The sequence below is a fragment of the Lactuca saligna genome, chromosome 5 (assembly GCF_052625555.1).
Source record: "Lactuca saligna cultivar CGN05327 chromosome 5, ASM5262555v1, whole genome shotgun sequence".
Lineage (NCBI taxonomy): Eukaryota > Viridiplantae > Streptophyta > Magnoliopsida > Asterales > Asteraceae > Lactuca > Lactuca saligna.
Window position 1 is genome coordinate 258668394 of NC_136421.1, and position 7231 is coordinate 258675624.

A 7231-nucleotide genomic window follows, 5' to 3' on the forward strand; every position below is an offset into this window, starting at 1 on the left:
CTATAGGCTCAGTGTACTGCTTGGGAGGCTTGTACGCAGAACGTACATAATTGTACGCCTAGCGTACTCACCATCCTAAAGCCAACTTTCCAATTATGCACTTAATCCGTTAAGACTGGGATCCAAACTAAGATCCGATTTCCCCAAGGTGGTTAATCACATAAAGTTGCCAACTTTATGTGCATGCATGACTAAATGAGACTCTAGAGCTCAAAAGAGCTTAATACTTGACTTAATACATGCATGGAACCAAAACCACCATAAAGTTTGCACCTTTATGCCCAAGAAACCCATGATATAACCAGATCTATAATTTCAAGCTTCACAAATGACTTAGACTCCTAATCACCCACCAAAAGGGTCAAAATGACCAAAAATGAACCAAGAATAACAACTATGAAATGAAAATGCAAGGTTGTGACTTTATACCTCCCGAGCTACCAAAAGGAGGTGTAAATGCTGGATTTCAAACCTTTCCTTAAAACAACAAGTCTTCAAGTTTCCCCCTTCTTCTAGATCCACAAAACCTTCCATACATCTCACAAGAGCTTCCAAATCACTAAACATGGGCTAGGGGTCGCATTAGGGTTTAGAGCATGGAGGTTGTATTAGAAATGAACAAAATGGACTATCATTAAGCTTATATATAGCACAACACAAAATTTAGGGTTTTCCAACTTACCCTCGTACGCTTAACATACTCCTCGTACGAGGCTTTGCACCCCCATACCAACCTTCGAATTATGCCCAACGTATGCCTCTCTATGCCATGCATACTGATCTCCATAGTTGTACGCCTTGCGTACTCCCTTGGTACGCCCTACGTACTATGGTGCCTTCCAAAACCCTAAATATTCCGAAGGCCATAACTTCCTCGATCTAAGTCCATTTCCGATGAATTTTATATCTATGGAAAGGTGGAAAGAAGCCCTACACTTCTAGCAACTCATCATAGCCTTGAAGTTCCCCGGACTAGACCAAAATTTCATAAAGGACCGAGATTAACCAATTATGATTGTGCCCTTGGGCTTCGAAACAACAATGATCAATCGGATCACTTAGACTTTGACATTCTCATCCAAAAAGGGAAAAAACCTTTCTTTCCCAAGCTCCCAAGCCTTATGATAATTGATGATTGGGCCACAAAACCAAGTAATGAAGCGATTCGAAACCGGGTGTTACAATTGACAACCCATCGGTAGCTTGCCTACGCCCCCGTGTGGATGTCGGTCCCGACTGTCTCCTGCATACCCCTTTCCAACATGTGTAGCCATATGTTTAATAAATATTAGAAAATATACTAAACATATTTTTTTAAAAAACTAATAAACAATTTTAAGCAATCAAAATATATAACAACCATAACATACCATCAATCAGAATCATCACTAAAACAATTTACATGTACAACATCATCATTAATGAATTCGTCATCATTTATGAAATCATCATCATTATATGAAGAGTACGTATCACCACCGTTATCATCATCATTAATGAAACTGTCATTGTTTAAAGTAGGAGCCACACTTGATTCACCATCATCATCATTATCTAAAGAGTACATATCATCACAGTCATCAGAGTACGTATAATCATCATCTCCTAAGTTCACAACCAAGGAAAAATCATTTGATCGAGTGTCATTCACCACATTTATCTCATTAACACTGATACTTGGATGATCCCAAAATTTTCGATGATGAACATCTTCCACAACTCTCCAGTTAATGTTTCGGGTAGGATCTTGGAGGTAAAACACTTATTTAGCTTAAGTGGCTAAGATGTATCGCTGATCATCATACCATGTTTTATCGACATACCATATTCTTTTTCGTAATGACACATCCATCACTTAATGATGCATTGAACCATTTACCACGAAAGAGCACAACTGAGTAACCATGTAAGTAGTATAACTCTATGATGTTCTCTAGTTGACCATAGAATGGTGTACCGTCTACTCCTAATGTAAGAATACCCGTATTTTGAGTAGTGCATTGAAGATCACGATTAAGCACAACAAATCGAACACCATTTACTATGCAAGTAGTGTAAGAAGTTACATCTAATAGATCATGTGCCAATGCCTTTAATTCATTAGTACAACCCGGAGGCGATTATATTTCGAGACGATAAATTTGTAAGGAAATATAATATTGCATGTTTAAGTAATAATATAAATTAGTTTTATATGATAAAATAGAATATAAGGCACTTACTTTTCTTTTGAACCATGGAGGAAATTCTATTTTCAAATCACTTTCAGGCGATTTTGATTCGAATTTTTTGGATGTAGGACAAAAAAATTAGAATAGTTTGAAGATATCATAACACTATTGAACAAGGAGTTAATAGATCACAAAACTTACAATATGTAGCCTTTTAGCTCATCCTCATCACAGTTGTTTAGTACAAACCAATGTAATGATTTTTTAGCCTCTTTGTAGAGTTCGGTAAGCTTCTTAGTGGAAATCGGTCGACATTGTGATGAGAACACAGAAAATTGCCTTTTTGGAAGGTCACGATCCTCATTTCTATCAACATGATTGAATTTGGTTTACATACCCTCAAGAAACATAGAGCAAAATGTCAAAGCTTCGTAAGCAACATAACTCTCTGCTACTGAGCCTTCTAGCTTGGCTTTGTTTCTGACATAATTTTTAAGTTTTTTCATATATCTTTTAAAGGAATACATCCATCTCATGTATATAGGCCATCCAAGAATGGCTTGTAACATCCCGACTCTCAGGTATTATATTTATATATTTATTTTTGGGATTTAATAAGTAACTCGACGAGTTGTGTGCCCGACTCGTCGAGTAGAGTTGGATTGATCATGTGGGTTTAATGACCAACTCGACAAGTCAGAGAGCCGACTCGCCGAGTTGGCGTTGTGTGAGGAAAACCTAAATCCCTGTGTTTGTGTCCTATTTAAAAATAAAAAAAATTGGTGTGAAAATTTACGTTGTTACAAGTTGGTATCAGAGCTTTGGTTTGAGGGTTTCGGGTGTACCTTAGGGTATGTCTGAACTCAAACTGAGGATTTGAGAAAAAAATTCAAAAGAAATGAGTTTTCTAAAATGAGAAAGAGTTTTAAGAGAAAACGAGTTGGAGCAGTGTGTACAATCAGCCAGAGCCCGAACGATGATTTCCCAAAATACCCTTACTTATTTGTGTTATGAGATATTTATGAGATATTAGTGATGCATGCTAGAGGATAAACTAAATAATTCATATTTAGGGCTAGAGTTGCCTGATTTGTGATGCCTTAGCCTAGGAGTCGTTGCTATCTGTTATGTGCCTTGAATATGTGCTGAGTAAGAATATCTAGCAGGAATAATTTAGAGAGTTCTGAGTCGAGAGATAATGTAGGAGAGATACCTATATGAGAGATCTACTGAGAGGGTAGTCTGTTATTTGTGAGAGTTAAAATACTTTTGAAGTGGGATCCTAGGAGGAGGACATGGGGTGAGTATAGGTTGGTTCCACTCTCCTTTCATATATTTATATTATTTTTCCACTACTTGTGGATTCCACACTCCCTTCCAGTTTTCTATTCGGGGCTTTTGGTTCCACTCACTTTTCATATATTCTACTTATCTTTCCATCATTTGGGTTATGTTTTACTTATTTTAATTTCATTATATTGATAAAAATATAATATATTGTTTGTAATAGTATAAGTATATTAATATATTAACCATCTTAAGTTTTACTTCTTATGATATGGGTTTGATTTTTTTATTAGAAAAATACGTAGTACAAAAGTAAATTTATACAGTATAATAACTAGACACTTTAACAAAATATAAATCGAATTAGCATAGAAAGATCTTTCTTTCCTAGACATCATTTGGGTTATGTTTTACTCTAGCTGTTTGTTTTTATTAGTTATTTGGTACCTAGTTGGGGACTTATTAGGCATTTAAATTGACACACCATAATTAATAGGATGCCACAAGATCAAAATAAAGAAATGGTAATGGAGTACAGGTAAAATGTTGCTATAATCGGTAAAAAAAATTGTAAGTATTTAGCTATTACAGCTAAAAGTCCAGGTATATTGCCATAACAGTTGAAGAAGCAAAACTTGTTGCTATTTACAGCAATTGGCCTCACTTGAAAATAACCTGTAGACATATATATTTTTCTTTCCTAGACATCATGATGTTGGCTTCTTTATTTTATTTTTTGCTATATAATGCTTTAATATATGATGGTGCCTTTAAGCTTTAGTGGTTAGCACTAAAAATCTAAAACAAGTAGTGGACCACTGCAATTAGTATTACACAATATGCACTGTATTATTATGAACAGTTAGTTTGCTCACCAAAATGTTAACAGATTTTGTGATACGTTTTGAAGGTCCTTTTAATAATCAGAATAACAACATGGCTCTAGGGAAGCTGAATTATTGTGCAATGATTTTGTAAATAGAAATCCTAAAAACTCCTGTGATTGTTATGAAAGCAATGATAAGATTATAATTGTTATGAAAGCAATGATAAGATTACAATGCTTCTGTAATTCTGTTTAAGGGGATGGTGGCATGGCATCATAAAAATCAATACAAAACGAAAGTTTGAAATAGCAAAGAGGAATTAGCACATGGAACTTTTGAATTATACCTAAACTTTCAACTTGTGTATACTCATTTGAAATATCTAATCGCTTTCTTGCTTTTGCTCAAACATATATAGCCGGTTATAAGACCGTGTCACCAATGTCGAATACACTAAAAAAAAGCTAGTGGAATATGGCACTAAGAAATTAGAATTAAACAGTACACATTGTATTATGATTATGAATACGTACTCTACTCACGGAAACACCTTCCTTAGAAATTTGATTACTTGCTCTTGATAAATTATAAAAAATAAAAAAAGTGGAAATGATGCTGATAAAATCAGTTGTTCATATTTGTGTAGCAGGATAGGTTGAAATGCATTACAATCCAAGTAGCATATACTTCAGATAACAATATTCTGTAATCTGTATGCAAACACATTGAAATCACACTAGACTCTAATCAAGTAAAAAAAGACATGCATGCATTGGTTAGTTTGTCACCATGGCTCTGATACTATTTATTCAGTTTCAATTCTTTTAGTTTCTTTATTTGAAAGTATTTGTTTGGAAAGTAGCTCGATATATTAGACTTTAGAGGAGCCTTCTCCTCCTCCTCCTTTTCCATTCAATATTTTATGCTGTGGGTGGTGTGGATTCCACATTCCTTCCATTTTTTAAACTCGTCTTTATGGATTCCACACACCATTCAATTTTATATGTTTTGAGACACTGTTTCATTTTTATATTGAGTGGATTGTGGCAGTCGTATGGACTCCACAATCCTTGTTTTCTTATTGAGATTGATTACTCTAACTTTAGTTGTGAGTGCTCACTCTTTCCTTTTCATTATATTTTAAAAGAAGGGTAAGTTCTCCCTATTATATTGTTCAAGTAGAACACTTCACAGCACAAAAACTTACTCTGCTAGAAAAAGAATATTCCATGGCATAATGCAAAGGTAGGATCATCTTGCAGGTCTAAACCTAATAGATATACAGTAAATCTTAAACATATGCCAGGGTAACAAGCATGAATCCAATAGAGATAGGAATGTTTGGTACAAATGAAACAAATAGATATAAAAGCAACAAACTAATAATACTTATAAAAACAAATTATGTTGGGGTATACATATGTTATAACACAACTTAAACTGGCATAGAAATAATGAGCCACTCAAGAAAATGGTGATAGTTCCACTGGCTTTTGGTTGGTAACTTAATTTGATATCAATGTGCTCCCTAATTAAGGTAGTAATTATCTTATCAATTCAAGTGGAAGATATCTTTAATAGTTAATACTAATGTGGGAAAACAGAGAAACATTTGTGTTGTCCTACTCCTGTTGCTTTTATAATTCTCCCAGGAGGATTGCACTCTTTTATTTAACTTGTAAATAGTTTCAGTGCTATTTTCTTTTTTACTTATAAAGGTCTGTGTATGTTTTTCTCATTTAGATGGCAAGTGCATGGTGGTAATCGTGTGGATTCCACAAGCCTTGAATTTTTTAACCATCAAATCTTCCCTTGTTTTGTATGTAATATTGGCTCTTTCTATTTCTTTATAATAAACATTACCAAAATCTGAGGGGTTGTGGATTTCCCACTATCTTTAACTTTATTCACCACCTACTCATTCATCGTTATACAGAAATACATACTATATATAACAACACATAGGGGAGACAAGTAAGTAAGTAACATCTCATCTATCATTCTTTGTGACATAATTTTCTCATTCTTACGTTCACCATCATGGCTGGAAATATCGATCTATGCATTCGGGTTTCTGAGGACAAATCTGAACAAGAACATGGCCAAATCTGTATACAAGATGAAGAATTTGACTACTCAAAAAGGGGACAGTGGCTGCGTGCTGCTGTTCTGGGAGCCACTGATGGTTTAGTCTCAGTTGCATCTCTGATGATGGGAGTTGGAGCTGTGAAGGAAGATGTGAGAGCCATGATTCTTACAGGCTTTGCTGGCTTAGTTGCAGGTGCATGCAGTATGGCAATAGGTGAATTTGTTTCAGTCTACTCCCAACGAGATGTAGAGGTGGCTCAGATGAAGAGAGATAATAGAATTTCAGGAAATGAGGAGGAAAGTGAGAAGGAAGCACTCTCGAATCCCATTCAGGCAGCTGCAGCATCAGCCCTTGCATTCATGGTAGGGGCCATCATGCCCTTGCTGGCTGCTGCTTTCATAATGGACCATAAAGTTAGGCTGGGGGTGGTGGTAGCCACAGTGAGCTTGGTGCTGGTGGTTTTTGGGTGGATTGGAGGTGTTCTTGGGGGGAGTCCTGTGGTGAAGTCTTGTTTTAGGATTCTGGTTGGAGGGTGGATGGCTATGGCTGTTACTTTTGGACTTACCAAGTGGATAGGCTCTACTGGCTTGTAGTTTGTATCATAATGTATTTTCTCTTTTTCATATTGCATGGTTTCAAACTTGAACTTTATGTGTATTATATTCCAGCTAGCCATAAGTTCAGCCGTAAGGCTGTTGGCTCCAAAAATATCCTGCCAATCCTTAAACCTCAAAAATATCTAGACAATTTCTCAATTGGATTAACTCTTAATGCTTTTAAGCTTATATATATATCCTAACAATCCTTAAATCTCATCATCCTTATCCATTGATAGTAAACATATTGGTAATAATTAA

General features: G+C 35.4%; 1 pseudogene; it reads left to right on the forward strand.

Annotated features, from left to right (window-relative positions):
- The first annotated feature begins 6241 nt into the window (after positions 1–6241).
- On the forward strand, positions 6242–7020 carry LOC145047526 (vacuolar iron transporter homolog 4 pseudogene; annotated as a pseudogene).
- Positions 7021–7231: the final 211 nt, after the last annotated feature.